Here is a 24,558-nt window from a genome sequence, read left to right on the forward strand (position 1 = left end):
TGAGGAGTGCTGATGGAGGAGCATTTTGCAGAATGTCCCTCACTTGGCATTTGTCTAATGTTTTACTCATAATTATCCTGGACTGATGGTTTTTGAAAGGAAGACCACAGAGAAAAAGAGCCATTCTTAGCACATCATATCAAAGGCACATTCTACAGGTTGAGTCTCCCTTATCTGAAATGCTGAAGACCAGAAGTATTTCAAATTTTGAATTTGTTCAGATTTTGAAATATTTGCATATACATAATGAGATATCTTGGGGATGAGACTGAAGTCTTAACAGGAAATTTATTTTTGTTTCATATACACCATATACCCATAGTTTAAAGGTAATTTTATAAAATTTTAAAATAATTTTGGGCATGAAACAAAATTTTGAATGTGTTTTGACTTCAATCTGTCACGAGATCAAGTGTAGAATTTTCTGCTTGTGGCACCATGTTGGCACTCAAAATGTTTCAGATGTTGGAGCGTTTGGATTAGAGAATGTTCAACTTGTATCAGCATGACTCATGATTGTTGACATTGACCTTGATCACCTGGCTGAGGTGGTGTTTGTCTGGCTTCTCCACCGTAAGTTTCCTTTTCCCCTCTTTTCATACTATGCTCTTTGGAAGAAAGTCACTACATGCAGTCTAGTCTTCAGGAGCAGGGAGTTATGCTTTACCTCCTGGAGGGCAGAATTTCTGCATAAATGATTTGGGAATTTCTGCAGAGACCTTTGTCTCCTATCCCATTTATTCATTTATTTTATTATTTTTATATCAATATGAAATCATGAATATTTATTTTATACTGTGGGTTATAGTCCCATATTGTTTTATTTATTTTGTTGGTCTAATTGTTCCAGCTTTGGCCATCAGGAGCTCTTTCCGTTGTTTCCTTTGTCCCTTTGACATTTCTCCACCATTGTGTACTTTTTTTTCCCCCCAGTCACTTCCTTGCTTCCTGGAACTGCAAGCTGTGCCATGTTCATTGTATATATTTTGTGACGCAACCATGTCTCCAAAGAACGCTGGTTCCTTTTATTGGAGAATGGTGGAGAAATGAAGATCTGGGTGCTAGGTTTACTCATTGCTACTGGGGTGTCATTTTTTCTAGTGGCATTTCTTTTTTCCATGTGTGTACTACATTTGTGACCCCTTCATTTGTGAATCTACTTTTATTCTTTCAATAACAAGGTCACTTGAGAAGCCATGGAAGTCAGCCACAGAGTGACCTGAAAACTTGGTCTCTCGCAGTAAAGATATCTCACTGTACAAAAACGGTTTAAACTGCAGAAGACTCTTCCATGCACTGCAGCTCTAAAAAGTTAAACACGATCTCTCAGATGGTTTAGAGCTTTGTCCCCACCCAAATCTCATGTCTAATTGTAATCCCCAGGGGGGGCCTGGTAGGAGGTGATTTGATCATGGGTGCAGTTTCTCATGGTTTAACACCATCCCCCTTGGAGCTGTAGTCACGATAATGAGTTCTCAGGAGATCTGGGGAATTTTTGGTTTGTTTGTTTGTTTGTTTGAGACGGACTTTTGCTCTTGTTGCCCAGGTTGGAGTGCAGGGGTGCAATCTCAGCCCACTGCAACCTCTGCTTCCCAGGTTCAAGCAATTCTCCTGCCTCAGTCTCCCAAGTAGCTGGGATTGTAGGTGCCTGCCACCATGCCTAGCTAATTTTTTGTATTTTAAGTATACAGGGATTTCACCATGTTGACCAGACTGGTCTCGAACCCCTGACCTCAGATGATCCACCCACCTCGGCCTTCCAAAATTCTGGGATTACAGGCATGCACCACTGCGCCCAGCTGATCTGGTTGTTCAAAAACGTATAGCACCTCCCCTCTCTCTGTCTTTCTCCTGCTCCACCCAGGTGAAGTGTTGGCTTCCCCTTTGCCTTCCACCATGATTATAAGTTTCCTGAGGCCTCCCAAAATGCCAGCATCATTCTTCCGGTATAGCCTGTGGAACCATGAGCCAATTAAACCTCTTTTCTTTACAAAATACCCAGTCTCAGGTATTTCTTTATAGCAGTGCAAGAACGGACTGCTACAGTCTCCATTTGTTACATACCAAAAACAACAGAGAAGTTTTCATTTTTTCAATGCAAATTCAAAGTTTTGAACAAGGCAAATTATAAGTCTGGCAGGCAAAGTCCCCATCTTGGTGTGACTGATGACTGCTCACAGTGCTGTGATGAATGGGTCCCTAAACCAAACACATCAATACCTACTGGGCGTGGGAAGGACAACGTTTGTTACCTTCAGCGAGGTTAAACCCTTTTCTCTCAGACATCGTGTTAAAACAGGCTCCATAGTTACAGTTTGATCCCAAGACAAAGAAAGAAAGGTCAATGATTAAAGGCAACTCTTTACCATCACATTAAGATGTGACAAATTTGTCTCTTCTTCACTGACAATATTTTGCTTCTTCTGCAAAACCAAGATTAAAGAGAGAGAGAGAGAGAAAAAAACCAGAAAAGTAAAAGAAAGACTAAGATTTTTAAAATTTTCCATTTCAGTTTCCTGGTTGTTTCTGTTTGTTCATTTAGCTATTTTCCCTAATTGTTTTGAATACCGTAAAATCTCATACCATAAAAACTTTTTAAAAAATAAAATAAAATAGTTTTGGTACGGAGAGTTGGCATTTGATTCTAGTGAAGATTTGAGCTTCAGTAAAGGAAGTAAGACATAATGAGACAATTTCTAAAAACAAAAACTTCATGTAATTGAAATGTTAAAATATTTTATAATTCTATCGCCTAGCATATATTCACCCTGGGCAGCTTATGGGTCTTTGGGGGTCCATCTTTCCCAAGAAGCTTTCAGAGCAAGATGCCCCCGGTCTTTCTCATACACATTGTCATGGGAACTGTTTCATGAACCATAGCTGAGTGTGGCAGGACTGAGCGATACATCCAATGTCACAACTGAATCCTGGCACTGATCCAGGGGACAGCATTGTCTGTGAGCTGCTTGATGAGTTGGCCTGGTATGAAAACCTGGGCAGGTTGTGGTATACCATACTGGATCGTGATTGATCAGCCAGTCAACTCCTCTCTCTCTCTGGAAAGGAGATGGACCCCCCCAGAGTGATTTTAGGATCACCAGAGTTCCAATAATCACCTGAATTGTGATCAAAAATGTTTCTGGTCTCCATAAGGCCTGGCTTTTGGCTGCTGAGATAGCTTTTTGTGCTTTTTAACATCCTGGAAAGCACTTTTAATAAAAATTATCTCCTGTGGTTATCTGAGCACATCTTGGCTCCTTGAAACTTAAGAATCTAACATAATGGTAACACATTAAATGACCAAGAGTATATACAGTAGGTTTCTTGAGGGCAGTTATCAAGTCTTATCTTTATATCCTAAGTGGGCACATTTAGCAAGTACAGACACTCTCAGACTTATAATGGGGTTACTTTCCCATAAACCCATCATAAGTTGAAAATGCATTTAATATACCTAATCTCGTGAGCATCATAGCTTAGCCTAGCCTGCCTTAAATTTGTTCAGAACACATCAGCCCACAGTTGGGCAAAATCATCTGGCAGCACAGTATACTGTAGAGTCCCAGTTCTTACCCTTGTGATCGTGGCTGACTGGGAGCTGTGGCTCACTGCCACTGTCCAGCTTCAGGAGAGAGTATTGTATGGTATATTACTAGCCTGGGAAAAGATCAGAATTCACTGATATTCTCATCAGTTCAGAATTCACTGAACTATGGTTTCTATTGAATGTGCATTGCTTTCTCACCGTTAAGTAAAAATTTTAAGTCAAGCCATGGTAAGTCAAGAATCATCTGTACTCAAGAGTGAACATGATTAGTGAATGAATGAGTGAGCTAACAAGAGCCAGAGAGAGTAAATGAATTACCCGAGGCTACTGAGAAAAGAGGTCAACATAATGTCTTGTCCCTGTGTTAAACAGTACTGAAACTAGTCATTCTTTCCTGTCTGTATGTTTTTTTTGTTTTTTGTTTGTTTTTCTTTTTCTTTTTTTTTTTTTTTTTTGAGACGGAGTCTCACTCTGTGCCCCAGGCTGGAGTGCAGTGGCGCAATTTCGGCTAACTGAAAGCTCCGCCTCCCAGGTTCACGCCATTCTCCTGCCTCAGCCTCCCGAGTAGCTGGACTACAGGCGCCCGCCACCGCGCCCGGCTAATTTTTTGTATTTTTAGTAGAGACGGGGTTTCACCGTGTTAGCCAGGATGGTCTCGATCTCCTGACCTTGTGATCCGCCCGCCTCGGCCTCCCAAAGTGCTGGGATTACAGGCGTGAGCCACCGCGCCCAGCTCCTGTCTGTATGTTAAATAATACTAAGACCAAGCAAAAGTAGCTGAGTTGCATGTTCCAGGGATACCTGTTTCTGAAAATTAGACCATAAATGAGCTAAACAATTCATGTATTAAGGCAAACCATTTCCTCAGAAAGACTGACTTCTTAGCCTGGCCTTGCTGTGCCCAGCTAATTGAAAGCTGTAATAACATAAACTCCGTGCAGTTCAAACCAGCTGCCTACATGGAAAAGAACATCTTAAAAATCACTCAGCCTAAGTCCTAGGGCGCTATTGACACCCTACCCTAATTTTCATTTCCAGCCACTATTAAGACCCATCAAGGTGGTGTTCTATCTTACTATGGTGTGACTTACAGTTTTGTGTGATAGAAAGATTTTTCTGGTGGTCTTCAGGGGAATCGATGGTCAATACAACACAATCAGTTTTCAGTTCCCTTTTTCTTCTTTTTAAAACATGATTTCACATTTCTCTGAATGTGCATAAATCTACTAAGCACAGGGAAGTACGGGTGTCATTGCTTTCCTACAAGGTCTTGGAGCATGAAACAAGCAATTTTCTTTTTTGTTATTTTGCCTAAGGAATAAAATTATTGGACTAGAAGTTATTTCAAAAATCTTTCCAATTCTAAAATTTGGGTTTCAGTAAATCTAGGGAAGTGCTCACTAAATTCACTTTTGAATAAACATCATAATTGTTCTCTACCGTGTTGAATACAGAAGAAATCCAACATTGTCTTGATTCTGAGATAGAAAGTGGTTTGTGGCACATGGCAAACTGTGTTAAGGCCCTCTGGCCCCTTGAACACTGAATTTAATTTCTCAAATATACACAAAAATGCACAGCTTCAGACTTGCAGTAAAGTGTCTGTTGTGAGAGTTGTTTTAACCCAAATGGCTCTAAAACATGGCTGTCAATTCCAGACGTTTCCAACTGGATGAGACAACAGCCACCACATGTCACACAATGCACCACACGCAATGTAAACATACCATTCACGTTCACACTCAGATATTTATGGCATTTTCCGTGGTTGCCATGTCAACCCATGGAGCAACCAGGCCATTAAATCATGCTGTCAGCAGGCCAAGACAGTAACACTACAAAAAAATTCCAGTTGCTGACATGAAACATTACATTTATCATTTCAAGACCTGTTTTTTTCCAGCTGCCTCTTGCTTTATGCTCTTCACTGCTTTCGAGCTGGTCTTTTAGGGTACAAGGAGAATACAAATGAGCTGTTTAAAATGCAATGAAAATCCCAGTCAACTCTTGAGTATTTTAACTTTCATAGAACTTATTTTTTTAGGGTGATAATCTTGAGGTCACATGTCAAGAGAAGGGACGGGCTGAGAACTGACATATTATTGATATAACTGGCCAGTTTTTAACTTTCCAGCCTGGATTCAGTCTTTTATTTCCCTCCTCTGCATGAACTTGTTCTCAGCAAATGTCTACATTTCAAGCACATTCACTCTAATTTCTTCTGAACTCTGATGTCTTCTGAAACTCTGATTTATCCTTAGGAGTTCTCATTAAAAACATTTTCAGGGTCATATAGAAAGAAGGCATGCAGAAAGACTCATCAACAGATCGAGAGGTCGGCTCTACAATCAGTAACAGAGACAAAGAACAGACTTTTTAGGGCAGTCCTGATTTTTCATGATTATATTAATTTCAGAAAAGGTGAATCATTGAATGTATAACTGGATGTAATTTAAATGTTCTACCACTAGAAGGCTTTTCATATAAATTCACAATCAGAAGAAGTTTTTCCTGTCATACTATGCATTAAGAATTTTAGAAAATAAGGACATTGTGACATTTTGGTGTATGTGATGATGCAATTGTCATACCATGACGACTGTACATGAATAGAAGGACGACGCAAAGCCAACCTGCCTTGCCTCGCGCTGTCTCTCCTCTCCGGCAGCTGTGCTTCCTCCTCTTCCCTTTGGCCACATCTGAGCACATTAAGCTTGCAGGATTGTGATGGGAATTAAAGGCATTTCAGCTACTCATGCGCACAGCGCTCTTCTCCTCATTCTACCTGGAGAACAACACTAAGAAGGTACAATCAGTGAGAGCTTTCAGAGGAGAACAAGCCTGGATGAGAATCTTCTCAAACTGGGCATCAGAACAGCTTTCTCCTCCTCACCCATCTGCACACAGCCCTCGAAAGGCATGCCATCCCACAGACATTTTTCTTGAAAAAAGAGACAGAATGTAATCAGGGAATGTGAAAATAAAAGAAGAAATGATGGGTTAGAGAACATCCAGGCTATTCTCGTGGAGCAGATGCCTGGGGGCAGAGGTGAGAGAGGCTGGGAACAAACCCCAGGTCCTCAGACACCTGCTAGCTCACGGGCAAGTGGAAGGGGCAGAGCCTTACAGAGCTGACTTTGAAACAGGCAAACTGGGGACCAGAGCTGGGACTGGATAATATGAACTGGGTCTTCAAAGATGGGTTAGCAATTTCTGACACTTGTATATGGGGGATAAGAAACTTCTAGACTGAAGAAACCCTTGAACATATGCCCAGGGCTGGAGAAATAATGATGCAGTCCCAGAAAGAAAAAGTAGATCCTGTGCTTTCAAAGCAGATTAGGCAAGATATAGGAAAGGGCCAAGCCAGGGAGGGCGACGAGTGCCTGGGTGAGGAGACTGCAGCAAGAGAAGTTACAGTGGAAAGGGATGTGGTCAGATCCATGTTCTTGGGTGATGTTTGTAAACAAATCTGATGAGAAAGGAGATGAAGTCATGAAATCATTGGACGTTCATTAGAATAATTGGATTTAGGAGACAGCAAAGATAATAATAATGATAAAAGAGAATTTAAAATTATCATTAAAAGTCTGAATGTATTGGGGTGTGGCGAAAACTCCTCTCCCAGAAATTTGAGTGTAAAAACAATACCTTTAGAATGAATAAATAATAGTATAGTCACACAAAGTAACAGTATACCGCAATGAGAAAAGAGTGAGCTATAAACACAAAAATATGGTTGAATCTCACAAAGATAAAAGTGGAGAAAAAGAAGCCAGTCACAGAACAGTCAATATGATGTGACTGCAATTATTTAGAGTCCCAGAACGAATCATGCTGCTGGCTAGATGGTTGGGATCTTGGGGAGGGTAAAGTCATTGACTGGAAGGGAAATAGCCCGTGGTTTCCAAGGGGCTGGTAGTGTTCCGTCTCTTGATTTGGGTGCTGGTTGCAGGATGTGCTTGGGTTGGGGAAAATCACCGGGTGGTACATTTATATGTTCACTCTTCTTTTCTGCCTGTTAAACTTTGATAAAAGTTTTTACAAAAATGCTTTGGGGATCTTAGTTTAAGGAGGTGGATTGACTGACAGATGATCTTTAAATGTCCAGCCCTTGAATCTAAATACAAATCGGGGTAAACAAGGCCATGTTTCTTGGATTCCAGGAAATTAGGAACTATGATTCAGCAAGTTAGAGCATTGCATCATGTAGTGAAACCCCACATCTCTCGGTCGTAGTCCTCCCACCTCTCAGCCAGACTTGGACGCTAGCTTAGCAGCCACAGGCCTGGAAACAGTCCGCACAACCAACTCATTGTCTCATTCATTTCAAGGATGTAGAAAAATAAAAAGTGATAAGGGCAAGAGTGGGAGGCTATCTCTTAGCAGCTTCAGAATAAAACCAGTAGAGCTCAGTTCCTGCCAAGAACTCAAGAGAAATCCATCATTCCTCTTGCCTGGCCTGTGGTCAGCGCCACTGTGGTGATAAGCAGAGAAGCCTGTAATGATTAACTGGGCATGTACGTACAATGGTCACCCACACACACAGACTTCTTATCATCCAGGAGCCCGGCACTTTAACACTGACTCATACCCATGTTCGGAGAAGGAAGTTTGCAGCCACTAACACACTTCAAAATTTGGATTCAGCTTTAATTCCTGTAGTTCACTATAACCCTTCCCAACTGCTTCCTACCTAGATGAAAAAGAAGTAATTGAATTAAAAAAAAAAAAAGTCCCAAGTTGTTCCGTGGGTGGATTACTAAGAAGCATTTCTTAATAAGAAGTTTCCATAAATGCATTTAATAGATTGTTTGCAGATTATTAACCCCTTGAAAAGGAAGAAGGAACAAAGAATGAACATAGTGTTAGAATAAGGCAAGTACTCAGAAAAATAATGCGATCTATATTCAGAAAAATCTCCTTATATTATCCACATTACTTCAATAGTACATATAAAATTCCTGTAAAGTTGTGGCTTATAAGCAATTCTTTCAACTTCCCATCAGAGCTAGTTTAAGCAGCAACATAGTTTTTAAAAATATTTTTTGGAAACTCTGATATAGAATGCATTACATTTATTATATAGAACTCAGTACTATTCAGAGCTGTTTTCCTGATATGAACATACTTGAGATCTCTCCCCCTTCCTCCCTGCTTTACATTTCTGTCATTCATTCCTTCAGCAAATGTCGCTGAGCACCTTCTGTGTGCCAGGCCCTGTTTAGATTATTGGGGACATGGAGGGCAGTAAGTTAGGCCTCATCCAAGCCCACTGGACCTGACATTCTTGTTGCTGTGGCCTGGTGCAGTCTCATTCCCTCTGGTGCTGACTTTTGTAAATTCCTCCCAACTTTCCCCACTTCTAGTCTGTCAGCTTCCATCCCTTCCACAACTCTGGTTATTAGAGTGCTATCCTTACAGATCAAATCTGTTCATTTCACACCATCCTTCTTGCTTCCTTTCTGTCCTCCATTCCACAACAAAACAATACAAACATGCAAATTATTCCCCACCAAACAAAAGCAAAAGGAAACAAAATCTTTAATGGGATAAAAGGAAAGTTCATAGGATAAGAAAGGCATTCAGGGTCCTTTGAAATCTCATTCTAGATTTTTTCCCCAAGGTGCTGCATGTCTTTCTTGGTGTCCTCTGTAGGCCTTTTGATGCCTCTCTATGTCAACAGTTTCCCTATTTTGCCTTCATTTAAGTGTGTCTTTTGCCAAGAACGTTCTCTCCCTCCATTTCTGTCTATACAAAGTTCCCCATGTTTTACAAGTCAAATTCAAATGCTTCCTCCTTCGTGAGACCTGTAGATAATGGTATCCTGCTGGCACCTCTTCCCAAATTCATGTTGATGTTGGTAGTTTGAATTCATCTGTGATGAGAATATTCACACCATGGAAACTGGCAAAAACTGCAAATCAGAGCTGGATTTATTGTTTCGTTGATTGTCTAGACTTAAGAAAGTGGTGGAGAAAATGTTGATATAGCAGGTTAAACTTAAGAATGGACTGTGTTTATAGCCATTGTATTATGAAAACACATAAAGTACACTTCAGGAAATAATTTTTGAGTATTTGAAAACTGTTCTCCAATTCAACAAAGAAGCCGTTCATTCCACTGATGAACAAATGAAGTCCCAACATATGTCCTCATTGTTTCACTTTCATTTTACTACTTAACATCAACAAACACATCAACTAACATTCATGTTGGAGTTGCATTTGCTCATCATTGAGGTGAGCAGCTTCTTTGCGGAATCTGAGAATGATCAAGAATTGATTTGTAGCCTGGGCATGATGGCTTATGCCTGTAATCCCAGTACTTTGGGAGGCCAAGGCGGGCAGATCACTTAAGGTCAGGAATTTGAGACCAGCCTGGCCAACACAGTAAAACCCCATCTCTACTAAAAATACAAAAATCAGCCGGGTGTGGTGGTGCCCACCTGTAGTCTCAGCTACTGGGGAGGCTGAGGTGGGAGGATCACTTGAGGTTGCAGGGAGGTGGAGATGGAAGTTGCAGTGAGCTGAGATTGCAGCACTGCACTCCAGCCTGGGCAACAGAGCGAGACTCCATCTCAAAAAAAAAAAAAAAAAGAGTTGATTTGTAGTTGGCTATAAGTGCAAAAGTTCAGCAAAATCAACAAAAGAATTCTGTTAAAATCAATTAGCTATATGGAATTTATAATTAATATTTTAAAAAATATTTAATTGACAAAATACATATTCAAGGTATACTATGATATGATATATATTTATATATATATATATATATATACATATATATACACACACACACATTGCATAATGATTACCACAGTCAAATTAACTAGCAGGTCCACTACTACTCCAGTTGCTATTTGTGTGTGTGTGTATGTGTGTGTGTTAATCCTTAAAATCTGTTCTCATATATCCAAGTTATCAATACATTCCCCTATTATGCATTAGATCTATAGAACTTCTTCATCTTATGACTGAAACCTTGTGTCCTTTGACCAGTGTCTCCCTATTTCTCTCACCTCCCAGCCTTTGATCACCACTATTCTACTGTCTGCTTCTATGAATCAGACTTTTTAGATGCCATGTATTAGTGAGATTATGCAGTATTTACCTTTCTGTGTCTGGCTTATTTCACTTGGCATAACGTCCTCCAGGTTCATCCATTTTGTCACAGATGACAAGATTTCTGTCTTTTTAAGGGCTAAATAGTATTCCATTATATTCTACATTTTGTTTATTCATTGATCTCTTGTCAGTGGACACTTAGATTGTTTCCACGTCTTGCTTATTGCGAATGATGCTGGAATGAACATAAGGGTGAAGATAATTCTTCAAGATTCTGGTTTTGTTTCCCTTGGATATATTACCAGAAGAGGAGTTGCTAGATCATATGATAATTCTAGTTTTAAATTTTTGAGGAATCTCCATACAGTTTTTCATACTGCAGCACAAGTCTACATTCCAAGCAACCACAAAGGTTCTCTTTTCTTTACATTCTCGCCAACACTTGTTATTTCTTGTCTTTTTGATAATAGCCATCCTAAGAGGTGTGAAGTGGTAACTCATTATGGTTTCGATTGTCACTTCCCTGATGATTAATGATGTTGCACACCTTTTCATGTACTTGGCCATTTATATGTCTTTTTCGGAAAAATACCTACTCATTTTTAATTGAGTTATTTGTTTTTTTGCTATTGAGTTGTGTAAGTTCCCTATATATTTTGGATATTAATCCCTTATCAGATTTATGGTTTGCAAATATTTCCTTCCATTTCATAGGCGGCCTTTTTGTTTTGTTGATTGTTTCCTTTGCTGTGTAGAAGCTTTTTAGTCTGTGTCGTCCTGCTTGTTTATTTTTGCTTTCGTAGCTTGTGCTTTTGGTGTCATACCAAAAAAAAAAAAAAAAAAAAAAAACACCATTGCCAAGACCAATTTCAAGGAGCTTTTCTCCCATATTTTCTCCTAGATATCTGTAATAAACACACACACACACACACACACACACACACACGCACACACACTTTTTGCCAGAGAGCCATTTGTTAGACATTTACCAGGATATAGTAGTCCCTCCTTGTTCATGATTCTACCATTTCCATTACCTGTGGTCAACCACAGTCTAAAAATATTAAATGGAAGATTCTAGAAATAAACACTTCATAAATGCGAACTTGTGTGCCATTCTGAGCAGCATGATGAAATTCCTCACTGTCCCACTTTGTCTTGTGCGAGACATAAATCATCCCTTTGTCCAGCTGTAGACACCACCATCCATCAGTCACTTAGTGGTCGACTTGGTTATGGTATGTAGGATTTGGTGCTATCAACAGTAGCAGGCAACCAGTGAGGTCTTGGAATGTATTCCTCAAGCATAAGAGGGCACTACCGTACCACTGTCAAGCTGTAGGCAAGTATCCTCTGGGATTGCTTAACACAGGAGGTAGAGGGAGGACTGTCCAGCTTACCTGCTCACCTGCCCCTCATGTGGCTCCTCGGAGGCCCCTGCACTACCATGTACATGTGATGCCCCAGCAGCTGCTCCTTGCTCCAGTCTCCTCCTGCGGTTATTGTGGCTGAGCCTTCCCTCAGACCTTGTTCCTCCATCCCTGTAATCCTAGATGTGTTCTTATTCTAGGCAAGTCCTCACATATTTGTCCTGTGTTGGTTAAGCTCTCTAAGCCTTAGTTTCTCTATCTGTAAAGTGGGAACAATATTAGTATCTACCTCAGAGCATTGTTGTAAGTAAAAAGAGGGTAATGAATGAGAAACTCTTGGCCCACCACCCTGGTACACAGTAGGAATAATACTAATAAGCATCTCAATAGCAAATGTGGCAAATATCTGCTGAGTGCTTCTGAGACTTCCTTTGGAATCTCTATTCATTTACTTTTCATGGCAATCCAGTGAGATGGATTCCATGTCACTCCCATTTTACAGATGAAGAAACTGAGGCACACACAGATTAAGAAATGTGTCCAGAGCCCCACAGTTGGGGATGTTCGGTAAGCTACTATTGAAAACATGGTTTTCAGATATACTCCCCTTTTCTCTTTTTTTTTTTCTCCACCCATTTTTCTTTATTGTTATATACGCTCTTATTTCCCCCTCTTTATGCATTTCTGATTCCTCACTTCAGCTTTAGCCATTTGAAAGGAAAGGGAGAAAACGTCAAAGAAGATTCTTTATTTTTCTGTGAGTGCTTCGCTTTCTTTGGGGCTTCCTTTGGAGTTTTATGGACTTTTAAAAAAATTATTTTGATGTAACTTCAAACTTGTAGAAGAGTTGCAATATCTGTGCAAAGAAGTAGCATATACACCTCATTCAGATGACACATTTATTTCGATTTTCTGTCATGTGCTTTATCCTTCTTTCTCTTTGTCTTCTCTCCACCTATTGTTTGCCAAACATCAAATTGATGCTGTCCACTGTCCTGGTTTTACAGACCATTGTACCAACAACTTGTTTCTCCAATTCCTCTCCTCTATATTCTCACGTATGGTCAAAGTTATAGTTGCCTTTTCTAATTACAATTTTCTTCCTGTCTGTTCACAGCAGAGTCCTTTCAGCCACAAGTCTTAATAGTTTGCATGAGTGTTAATCTACTTCTCACAGAGTCACCATGAAACACACCTTAGACAGGTATGCACTATGCTGTCCAAAACCCTTGGGTCCAAATGTGTTTCAGAATCCAGCAACTTAAAGATTTTTAAAGATAAGATGAACAGTATTCCATGTGTTTAATAATATACCCAGTGGGGTCTAGGGGAGCAATCCTATAATCAAACACAAATATTTCTGCAGCAAATGCATGCAGAATAAACAGAGATTTTACATATTCTCAGTTCAGTTCATGTCATGTTAAAATTTCAGTATTCAGAGTTTCTTGCTTTTTGGAATTGCACACAAAGGGTGCTGTACTTTTTTATATGGTAGGGGATAGGTTCAGATAAATACTTTAGTGACTGATCAACTATATATATAGCATCTAAATTGCCTAAAATTTAGTAAGTAGATCAATTTTATTTTAATTCACATATTAAAATTATTATAATTTCAATAGAACATAAAAAACAGGATATTGACAGCTAAATATCCCTACATACAACAGAGTAGAATTAAAGTTTTAAAGATAAAAAGCAAAGACTAATGCTTTGTTTTACAACAAAAAGGTCTTCTTTGAAGTCATAGGGAAACAAGGTCTCAGCCGTTGCAAATGGCATGGCCTTCCAAGAGAGCAGGACACATTGTAACTATGGGGACTCCAGACTGTTAATAACATTCTATATTAAAGAACAGATAGTCTGTAATCCCAGCACTTTGGAAGGCCAAGGCTGGCAGATCACCTGAGCTCAGGAGTTCGAGACCAGCCTTGCCAACATGATGAAACCCCGTCTCTACTAAAATACAAAAATTAGCCAGGTGTGGTGATGGGCACCTGTAATCCCAGGTACTCAGGAGGCTGAGGCAGGAGAATCTCCTGAACCCAGGAGGCAGAGGTTGCAGTGAGCTAAGATCGTGTCACTGCACTCCAGCCTGGGTAACAGAGGGAGACTGTCTCAAAAAAAAAAAAAAAAAAAAAAAAAGAACAGACAGGTCTATGTACCAGATCACAGTCCTTACAACACATTAGTTCACATAAGTGCAAATAATATAGTCTATTTTATAATGGCACAGCTTGTTATCACATAAAATTGCCAGCCTCCTCATTGTATTGTATTCTTCTTATGTTGACTAAATAGACAGAATGAATATTCCCTGATGTAGCAACCTCTATTGAGACTTCTTTTCTCTGAAACTTTTAAAAAATACATACTTTCTACCAAATTCCACCTAACATGAGATTGGACACTACCTCAGACTTTTCCCAAATGACTTCATGAGTAATATTCATTTGGTACCTGTAGTAGAATTTATGTATTCTAAGCTAAGAGCTGATACTAAACAAATATTTGAGATTGGTTTCAATAAATCTAAGGAAAAAAATAGCAAATTTCAGTTGGGATGCGACTTAAAAATATCCTAAATATAAAAAAGTTTTTGTGATTAATTTGCTGTTACGTATAATATATTCTCAATATTCACTTACTGACGTTGATTCACTTTATGCCATTTTAAGCATTGGGAAACAAATTTAAACCAATTGCCACAGTCATAAGTGAAATCAGAGTCCCAGTGATGTTATGTTTTACAGACTTCAGTGTAAGTAATGAATTGCCCAATACATCATGGATGATTTTAAGATATCGCATTTTGGAGTGAGAGACCAGAAATCACATTTGCCAAAAGAACACATTTTTTCCCAAGAATGCAGCAAGGCTCCCCATCCCCAAGAGCAAACATCTTTTTTTTTTTTTTTTTTTGATGTTGCCCTTAAAATATGAGGCTGAAGCTCAGAGTTAAGCACATCCTAGAACTGGGAACTCTCACCAGCACCAGGTGCAGGGAAGTAGGCAACTTTGCTGCTGGCTTATTTTTTTAAGGAGACTGTGCCTGTACTCTCTGAGCAAAGTGGCAATATCTGCAGCTGCCTGCCCGCCACCAGACAGCCAGTCCGATGTGAATTATTTAACAGAAAGTATTGCAACCTCCACTCACAATAGAGGAGGCTTCAAGATTTGTGGGTGACACTCTGACAGGCTGCAGGATCAAAGCCAGGATTTTAGAGGCGAGGTGCAGTTGAGCAGTGCCTGCTGGCCAAGGAGCTGTCGTGACCTAGGGGCAGAGGAAGAATGCCAATCCATGCCGCGAGGGCGGCACATTCCAAGGACTAAACCAGAAGAAGTAAGGCCAAGTGCTGGCAAGAGGGAGCCACAAACCAGAATGATTACGTTTTGAAAGCACTGCTTCCCGGCTCAGACATAAAATTATATTTAAATGTCCTGCCTCTGTGCAATCAAAAGAAGCTAACTGAAAGAAACACGCACTTCAAGGCTGTAAATCTGAAACTTCCTAATCCCCAAAAGTCCACACTAGACTTCTTGCCTCCATGGAAACAACAAAGCATTCAGCCAACTGATTGGCCTCCAATGAATTTTAGATAAGACAGCTTGGAAGGGAATGGATGTGATTTTAATGCAGAAGAAAGCGCTGGAAGGGAGGTCCACTTGGTTCATATTTGAATAAAGCAAACAAGGCAGACGAAAGGCTGACAGCTGTAAATGACATTGTCAGTACAAAAATTATCAGCCAGTTTACAATCTGTTTGCTTATGTTGAACAAACAGACTGTGTGTGGCATCCTTCGGCCTGGTGAATGGCAGAAATACTTGCGGGCTTCAGAAAAGCTATCTGCTCTCCTGCAGCCTGGCCACAATTAGATCGCCATTTGACAGCCACACTGAAAAGGAAACTGTGTCCTCTGCCTTCCCCCACACTCCCTTGCCTCTTTGCTTTCCCTTTTCCTTTCTTTCTGTTTCTTGGTCTTCTTCTTCATAAGACAAGCACTGAAGTTGGGTAGAGACACTCGTCCTGTTGTATCAATGGCGTGAATTATGTTAGTTCTGTTGCTGGATCAAGTCGTTTACTGATGTGTCTGACATTCCAAGTGGGAGATCTTCAGTAACCTAGCAAGGCTCAGCGCCAACAGTCTTCATTTTTTATTCCTTACAGGAAGCAGAATCCGGGAGCTCCTGAAAGAATGCCACTTTTTTCTTCTTTGTGCAGCCTGTCTCGGAGACCGTTTGCTTTGAACTTGCTAGCATTGCATTTGGTGCCGAAACAAAACACAACGCAAGCAGGGCTGTGGAGCTCTATTCCCCCTGAGCAAGGCCCCGAAAGCCCAAGTTTCAGGAGGGAATAAAACCTAGTGGGCGCTACCGCTCCCTGGGAGCTATGCTGAGGGTGTAACCCAGCCCCCAACGTGAAAGGAGTGAGTTGTGTGGTCCCATTGCTTAATCCCCTCTGTGTTCTGCAAACTCATAACACAGAAATAGCTCCTTTTGTTCAAAAAGAATGGAAAGCAAACACAGGTACTAATTTTATCCCTCACGTTCTCAGAGGCTCCCTCTTGTTTAACTGCATCAGAGAGATTTAAGCTGCTGGGAGTGGCTTTTTTCACCAGGCCCAAGGCTATTTGGGCACTGGGAGCTTTTTACCTAAGAGATTCCAGTTCACCTTGGAGTAAGCGAGTGACACACCTCCTTGCCCTAGGCGACAAGTCACCTCTGTAGAGTGCACACACTGGAAAACAGAATAACCTCATAAGAAGACAACTGTCTACAAAACCTAGAGTTTTGATTTTCATCTTCTATCTTGTGTGTTGTCATTATTGATTGTGTCTTCTTGCTAGAGTTAGCCAAGAAGTTATTCATTTGAGGAGAGGATCAAGTCTTTCTGTTATGCCTTCCTTTCTTTTCTCCTTCTTTAATATAAAGAATCTATTTAGAGGGACTTGGTTTATTTGACCAGAAAAAAAAAAAATGATGATAGGTGAGTAGGGTGTGTTTGTCACAGATAAAGGGCACATCACAGGCACACACAAAGCCGGAAGACTGTGGTAATTACTGGTAAGCAGCGAAGCATCAAAACACCTCTTGTATGAAAGTTCATCCAATTACCACTAACCTAGAGAGAAGAGTTATGTTGCACTGTGCTTTTCATTTTAATCTAAATGGCTGTTTCTTTTTCTCTGATATGGCGATCGGTCATAAAGAGTTGACCATCATTAAAACTGTTTGATTTGGAAGTCTGTAGTGTTTGGCTAAGAGGGTAAATGCAAATTTGATGAAAGAATAAGGATAAATTTACATATCAGCCTCAGCTCACATGGAGAGAGTAAACATTCTGTTTATCTCAAGTGTCACTTTATGATTTCAGTAGAATATAAAACTGACCTTGGCTCAGTCATTGCAAAAGGCCTAAATGAAATATACAGTTGTCTAAATACGATTTACTCAAGTAGAACTTGTCAGCAAACCTTGTGGAACTCAGCAAACAGGACTGGAGAGCACAGCGAAAGAATTTTGTTCTGATAAACTCCAAAATGAAATTCTGGAGCAAGGAGTAGGTGAATAAGAAAGGTTAAGAAAAAAAATCCTACCTCATGAATTTTATGGTAATCATGGTGAATTAAAACATCCTGTTTAGCTGCAGTTTTAGGCTTTAGTTAACTAAAAATTAGAAAATGAAAACAAACAGAAAATTTTAAAAGCCAATGTTAACACTATAATATATAGTATTCTTTTACCAAACCTTTGTTTTATCATTTGGGGACAAGAGTAAGATCATGATTGGTTTGGTTTCTAGAAATTCTAATTGATTCCAGGAACTTTAACACTCCATAGGTAGTTTACGCTGCAGGAGGATAATTCCTTTTGGCTGTTTAAATCAACCATGTTTGCATTTTCCACAACATTTTTAATTAGTTTTTTCTTGGGCTAAGTCAACATTCATCACTGTGGTGAAGGAACATCAGACTTTGTTCATAATGGAGGCTTTTGCGTGTGCAGAAAAATATTCCAAGACAATTGCAGGCATCTGAACTGATATTTCACCCCCACTTTCTTGTACCCAAAAGTTCAATGGTGGAAAATGAAGGCATAAAATGAGATTATTTTATGGAGAAAAGTTGATGGCATAAATAGAGTAAGGGGGTGGGAGCTTATATACATATTTTTAATTTGAGCTATTCTAGAAATTTTGCCCACAGTAGAGCAAATAATAACAATAATATTCTGAATGAAATAAAAGAAAGGTGAAGAAAATTTGGCAGAAATGAATGGTTTTAACTACAAAAGTAAAGAATATTCTTGTAGGACTTATTTATGCATTTACCTTTATAGCCCACAAAATATTTTTTTAAATAAATAATTATCTATTTATATCCACATAGAATAATACAAAGCTTTAAAGAAGACCCCATAAGAACTTCATATCTGAGTACCATTTGCAACTGATTTACAAATAATGCCAGCATCCTTAGCGACTTCTTCAGGCAAGGTTATAATGGAGGGTTTTGTGGCTAAGTAGGTGAGAGTGCTAACATAAATGAGGAGAAAGTACCTCATTATTACCAAAACTGTAGCCAGGCTTTCCATGTGGGGTTTGAAAAGAGATTGACATGTTGCCTTCACTGCAAGGAGAGTAAAAACAAGTTTGTGTGGAGTGGGAGGGGAGGTTGTATATATCTGAGGAAGTCAGGCTGTTGAGACGCTTTTCCTCAGTGTCCTGTGTTCACATACAGGTGAACTTGGAGTACTGCACACAGCATTGCTTCCAGTCTGAAGTGACTGTAAAACGCCAGCGAACAGAAGCTCAAGGCTGAGTAAAGGATCCTGCACACTCAACAGGCTCATCCTTCTCTGCACCCGAGATGTTTAGAGCCCCAGTTACAGAGCTTTCAGAAGGCGGAGTTCGCCCACAGCACACTGTTGATGCCTATCTAAGGAAGGAAGTTAACTATCTAAGGAATCTAAGGAAGTTAACTGAGAAGGGAAGGAATAATCTCCATAGAAAAGGGATTTGAGAACACAGAAGAGGATATGGGCCTGGCAGTGGGCACACTGTGAACTATGCACCATCATTGGCCTAAAACGCACCTCTGTGTGCATCATTTACTCACGTTTAAAAATCACCCTCTACTTGTTCTCCTGTGACCCTCATTGGTCTATATCCAGACAGCACTGAAAGTGATAGCCAGAAAAAGTAGAAACAACCCACGTGTTCATCCACTGACGAATGGATCAAAACATGTGGCGTGTCCATCCATACAAGGGGATATTGCCCAGCCGTCAAAAGGAGCAAAGAACTGATGCATACCACACCGTGGCTCATTCTCAATAGTATGTTCAGTGAAAGAAACCAGTCACAGAAGCCCATGTACTGTATGGTTCTATTTATATGAACTGCTTGGAGGAGGCACTTAGTGGTTGCCAGGGGCTTGGGATGGGGGTAGAGGGCAAGAATGGGTAGTGCTTCCCCCCTCAATGGGATTTCTTTGCAGGGTGATTAAAGCTTTCTAAAATTGGCATGGTGATGGTTGCACAAGTCTGTGAATACACTAAAACCACTGAGCTGTATATTTTAAACAGGTAAATGTTATGGTATATGAAGTAAATCTCAATGAAGCTGTTAAAGAAAAAAAAAAAAAAGGAAGCAAAATCTGACATCTAGAGTGTTATGGAGCCAAAGACGAGCTTTCAAAAAGAACTGCGTAGGCCCCTGAGGAACCATGGAAAGCAACATGAACGTGAACTCCAAGCAGGCCATGGGCCATCTCTGACCATTTCCACCCAGGTGAAGGGAGCTGGTGTCAGAATCATATCCTAACTTAAAATTGGTAAATATTTGTTGGTTATCTATGCTGTGCCAGGCATCGTGGCCCACAAGGGAGAGAACAAAACTCTTTGTGGAGCTCACAGTCCAGGAGAGAGGCAAATATATACAGTTAGCCAGACCACAAGTGGCAAAACTGTGCATGTCGTTAACAGTGGGTTTGGAAGTGCAAGGGGTATCCATATACCTCTGGGAATCCCTGATGCAGAGCAGAGAAATCAGACAGCAAGGTTTCTAAGTTTGGATTTTATTCTGCAGGTCATGAGGAGTCTCCAAAGTTTCTTTAGAAGAAAAGTGACAAGATATTTAACAGAATCCAATGTTAGGATCTGTGCTGGATCCCAGCACAAACGCACGAACGCAGGCCTGAGGAGCTGTGATTCAGCAAAGCTTCAGGTTCAGGGAAAGCACCTGGAAGCTTCTCCCTTTGCAAACTTGTTGTAGGTTGAAGGGATTGTGTGGTTTTCCAAACACCTAACAAGATTCTGGATTGCATGAATACTGTTAAGCCTCAGATGCAAGTTGGAGTAAGTTTAGCATTCTGAGATCTGAAGATCACATCTGAAGGGCAGCATTCAAGCCCAGATACCTCATTTCAAAAGTACCACATATAGAGGAATATGGGCAGGACTTGGAAAGAGCCACCAATTACATAACATACAGAAAGGTGGAAGAAAATGTGAAAAACTCACCTAGCCAGGGCAGGTGTCCAGCCTTACCAAGCCCCTACTATGGACTGGGTGCTGTGTATCACTACCAGCATTACTTCATTTAATCCTCAGAACCCTAAAAGGGAGAAGATGAGTAATGATATTATCCCCATTTTACAGATTAAGAAACAAAGCAGTAGAGCAATTGAGGAATTTGTCTGAGGTCATTTAGTAAGTAGTGAAATTATTCCAACACAGATGTGTTGATCATCCAAGGTTGTACCTTTAATCACCGTGTTATTCTGCTTTCTTGCTCCAAATATTCTCAAAATATTTAAAACTTGCCAATAAATAAAAGCTTCAAGAAGGCAGCAAGTTCATTTTCTGAACTCTGGAAAGAAGAGATAAACTTTCAGAAAGAGTTCCCAGTCATTGAAGATGTTGGTGCAGGAGCCAAAGGCCATTTGTCAGAAATGTGGATGATCTGGCATTTATGTGTTCTCTCAGCCTGGTTATTCTGATGTGGGATCCTATGAACATAACCAGAACCCCTGCATATGACCATGAAGGTTGGATATTGCATGACTCCAGGGGAGGGATGCTTCATATTCAGAGATATTATGGATTTCCATATAGATCATGACTGTTATCCTGAAGATTTTAGTCAAAGAGTGTGAAGGGAGAGCTGCTCTCTATTTCTTATATGCTCCAAGTTTCCATCTGGGCTTTTAAAGATGCCAACCATATCTGACATAGAAAGATAATTTTAAAGGAGAGGGATGGATAGGCATGAGGCCAGAGACAGGAATATGAGTTAGGGGGTTATGGTGATGACTTCAGCAATAGGTAAGGAATGAGAATAGAGAATTGATGAGGATTAGGAAGCTATTTTACATTTGTATTAGTCCAGGAGAGAGATGAGCTGGAGACACAAATTTAGGAGTCACAAATATGAGAAGATAGTTGAAGATTAAGGGAACTGGTAAGTCTACATGAGAAAGACCAAGGAACAAGAAAAGACAAGCACTGAAAACTTGATCACTGTGCAAATCTAAGTCACTGGTCAGGAAACAGAGCATTTTCTGCAGGTAGCAGGTGATTGGCAGAGAGTGTTTCAGAGAGCGGGATGATGGAGAAGTTGACAGACCTCACAACTTGGATTGCTGTCAACCTTTACCAGATCACTTTCAGTGGATTGTTGATGGAGAATGGTACAGAAGTCCAACTGACAAATTATGGAACAATGGCTACTTAGAAAGTAGAAATAGTGAGTGCAGAAGGATGGTGTTGGAGGAGAAACCCAGGGAGCTATAATTTGAGGGGAAAGGAGGTTTTGGGAAGTTTTTTCATGGAAGCATTGGGAAGACCTGTTGACACAATAAGTAATCCTTTGTCAACAGGAGCCATATCTTACGTATCACCATAATATCTAAGGTAAATTTGGTGCTGAATGATCATGTTCCATAATTCCTATACTGGCACATAATGTAAAAAGACATTTATTTGTGGGAGGAAATCTAAATATTTTGGTGTTGAATTGCTTAGGAGATGGCTCTTCTCTTGCAGTATTGAGAACCTACACTTGGTGTTTTAACAAGGTGTGAGAACGCTAAAAAGGAGGGAACAAAGCTTATAAGCAACTCATAAGGCACAATTCCAGGGTCCAGCCTAGTTTTGGTGAGTCCCACTTCTACATTTCTCTCAAATGCACCACGTGACAGAGAAACTTGGGAGAGTCTTGATTTGGAGGGCCCAGTGTGACTGGTAGACTCAGAAGCCAAGAGACTCTGAAGCCACTGCCTGCACTTTAAATTTTTCCTTCTGCTGTTTCTGAGCCAGCCAGGAAGCTGTGGCTGAAACCCTGGTCATGCATCAAAGCTCTTTAACTGGCTTGGGGCAATTGGTTGAAAAAAGAAAAGGGGAAAAAAAAGCAGCTGGAACCATTTTGCCACCCCATTGTATCATTATTATTAAACTCTTAGGAGAAGGGATTTTGCAAAATAAAAAGCATGACATATCATAACCTATGGGGAAAAGCATGACTATATAGCATGACATGTTGAAAGAGCATGGCATGTTTTTAAAAGTATGATATGGTAAAGCTTGACACCTTATAACTTCCTTATTACTTTCTGATTTCTTACATGTTTATTACAGTGAACAATAGTGAAATGATGGATGATTTCCGTCAACTTCATTATAATATTCAACACTTAAAGGTAATATTTGTTATTCTCCTTATGTCTGTTCTGTATTTTCTTTATATATACACATAAGCTATTATTATTTATATAATTAAGTTCAGCACTCAATGTGTTGGCTAAATGAACGACAACATCTACTTTGTCATAATTTTTCCCTTAGACATACACTGCCAATTATTTCCACAGTTTAATGTGTTTGTCTACTACTTCATTTGTGTCATCCTCATATTATTCCAATCCTGTGCACATATTTCATGATTGGTTTGGACATTTTTGCTGCTGGATACTTAGATTGCCCTATCCTTTTTTTTTCAGTTACATATGATGCTGTAGAGAATATCATCTCCTCAAACCCTTGGTATTACCCCTAGGAAAATCTGATATCCTAACATATATCCTGCTTCATATGAAGACATTTTAAGGCTTTTATATTTATTGCCAAATTGTGGATTAGAATGGTTAGTCCAACTTATATTTCCATGAGTTGGCATGAATGTTCATTTTTTTACATTTTTATTATGTGCTGGGCATAGTCACGAAAAATAAAAATGTTGACCAGTTTTATAAGATAAATGTGGAATATTGTATATATATATATATATCACATGATAAATGTGTTGGAATTATTGAAATTTTCATTTGATCACAAATAAGGTTTCAAAATTATTTCATATATTTACTATCCATTTTATCATCTATTATTTCTAGCTCTTCTTCAGTGAGTTGCCTGTTTATATCTTTTGCCAGGTTTTCTATTGATCTATTGATGTATTTATGTTTTTTATTATTTATAAAATATCCTTATATAGTAAAGATATTAGTCTTTTCTCTGTCATGTATATTGTGATGTGTGTGCGTGCATGTATTTTGAAATGTGATATTTTGTGTAATCATATATAATGCTTACTTACTTGGTGGGATCTTTCTTTGCTCTTACGCTTACACAAGACTCTCTACAATAAAATTATTCCTCCATTTCTCTGATTTTGTTCTAATTCTACCACATGAAAATCTTTATCTTTAAACTTTTAAAAAATCAAAATTCATCTGGAAGTATGTGAGTGCGTGTGTGATACTATATGAGGCTCTAATTTTGATTTTTCCTTAAAGATTTAACGAATTGGCTCATTAGCATTTATTTTTTCCTTTTCCTATTGTCTTGACAGCTACTTTTATCAAGTACCAAACTTTTACACATACTGAGCTTTCTGGATTTCTATTCTGTTCCATTAACGTATTTTTATATTGATATCATGCTGTTGTAATGATATATCAACTTTGCCCAGCAGTAATGTTTAAAGAAGAATGACCAGACAATAGTAGTAAATTTAATGTAACTTATCAGTAAGGTCTGAGAAGTGAGCATCTAGTTCTAATTTTGGCATTTTCACTAGTTTGCAAGGTGATATTGACTGAGTTGACTGAGTCACCTAAAATTTTAAATATATCCCTTTATTTATTTATTTGTTTATTTATTTGGCAAGTCTTCCTTTTTTTTTAATTATACTTTAAGTTCTAGGGTACATGTGCACAACATGCAGGTTTGTTACATATGTATACATGTGCCATGTTGGTGTGCTGCACACATCAACTCGTCAGCACCCATCAACTCATCATTTACATCAGGTATAACTCCCAATGCCATCCCTCCCCCCTCCCCCCTCCCCATAATAGGCCCTGGTGTGTGATGTTCCCCTTCCAGAGTCCAAGAGATCTCATTGTTCAATTCCCACCTATGAGTTAGAACATAACTAACTCATGTGTTTGGTTTTCTGTTCTTGCGATAGTTTGCTGAGAATGATGGTTTCCAGCTGCATCCACGTCCCTACAAAGGACACAAACTCATCCTTTTTTATGGCTGCATAGTATTCCATGGTGTACATG

The 24,558-nt window shown here is 39.5% G+C and overlaps 1 long non-coding RNA gene across 1 annotated transcript; it reads left to right on the forward strand.

The window, feature by feature from the left end:
* The first annotated feature begins 4,191 nt into the window (after positions 1 to 4,191).
* LOC103888179 lies at positions 4,192 to 24,119 on the forward strand. Its single transcript, XR_004178985.1, has 4 exons — positions 4,192 to 6,596; positions 18,730 to 22,147; positions 22,628 to 22,689; positions 22,990 to 24,119. It is a non-coding gene; the product is annotated as an uncharacterized LOC103888179 (long non-coding RNA).
* Positions 24,120 to 24,558: the final 439 nt, after the last annotated feature.

Source organism: Papio anubis, chromosome 16 (assembly GCF_008728515.1).
Source record: "Papio anubis isolate 15944 chromosome 16, Panubis1.0, whole genome shotgun sequence".
Classification (NCBI taxonomy): domain Eukaryota; kingdom Metazoa; phylum Chordata; class Mammalia; order Primates; family Cercopithecidae; genus Papio; species Papio anubis.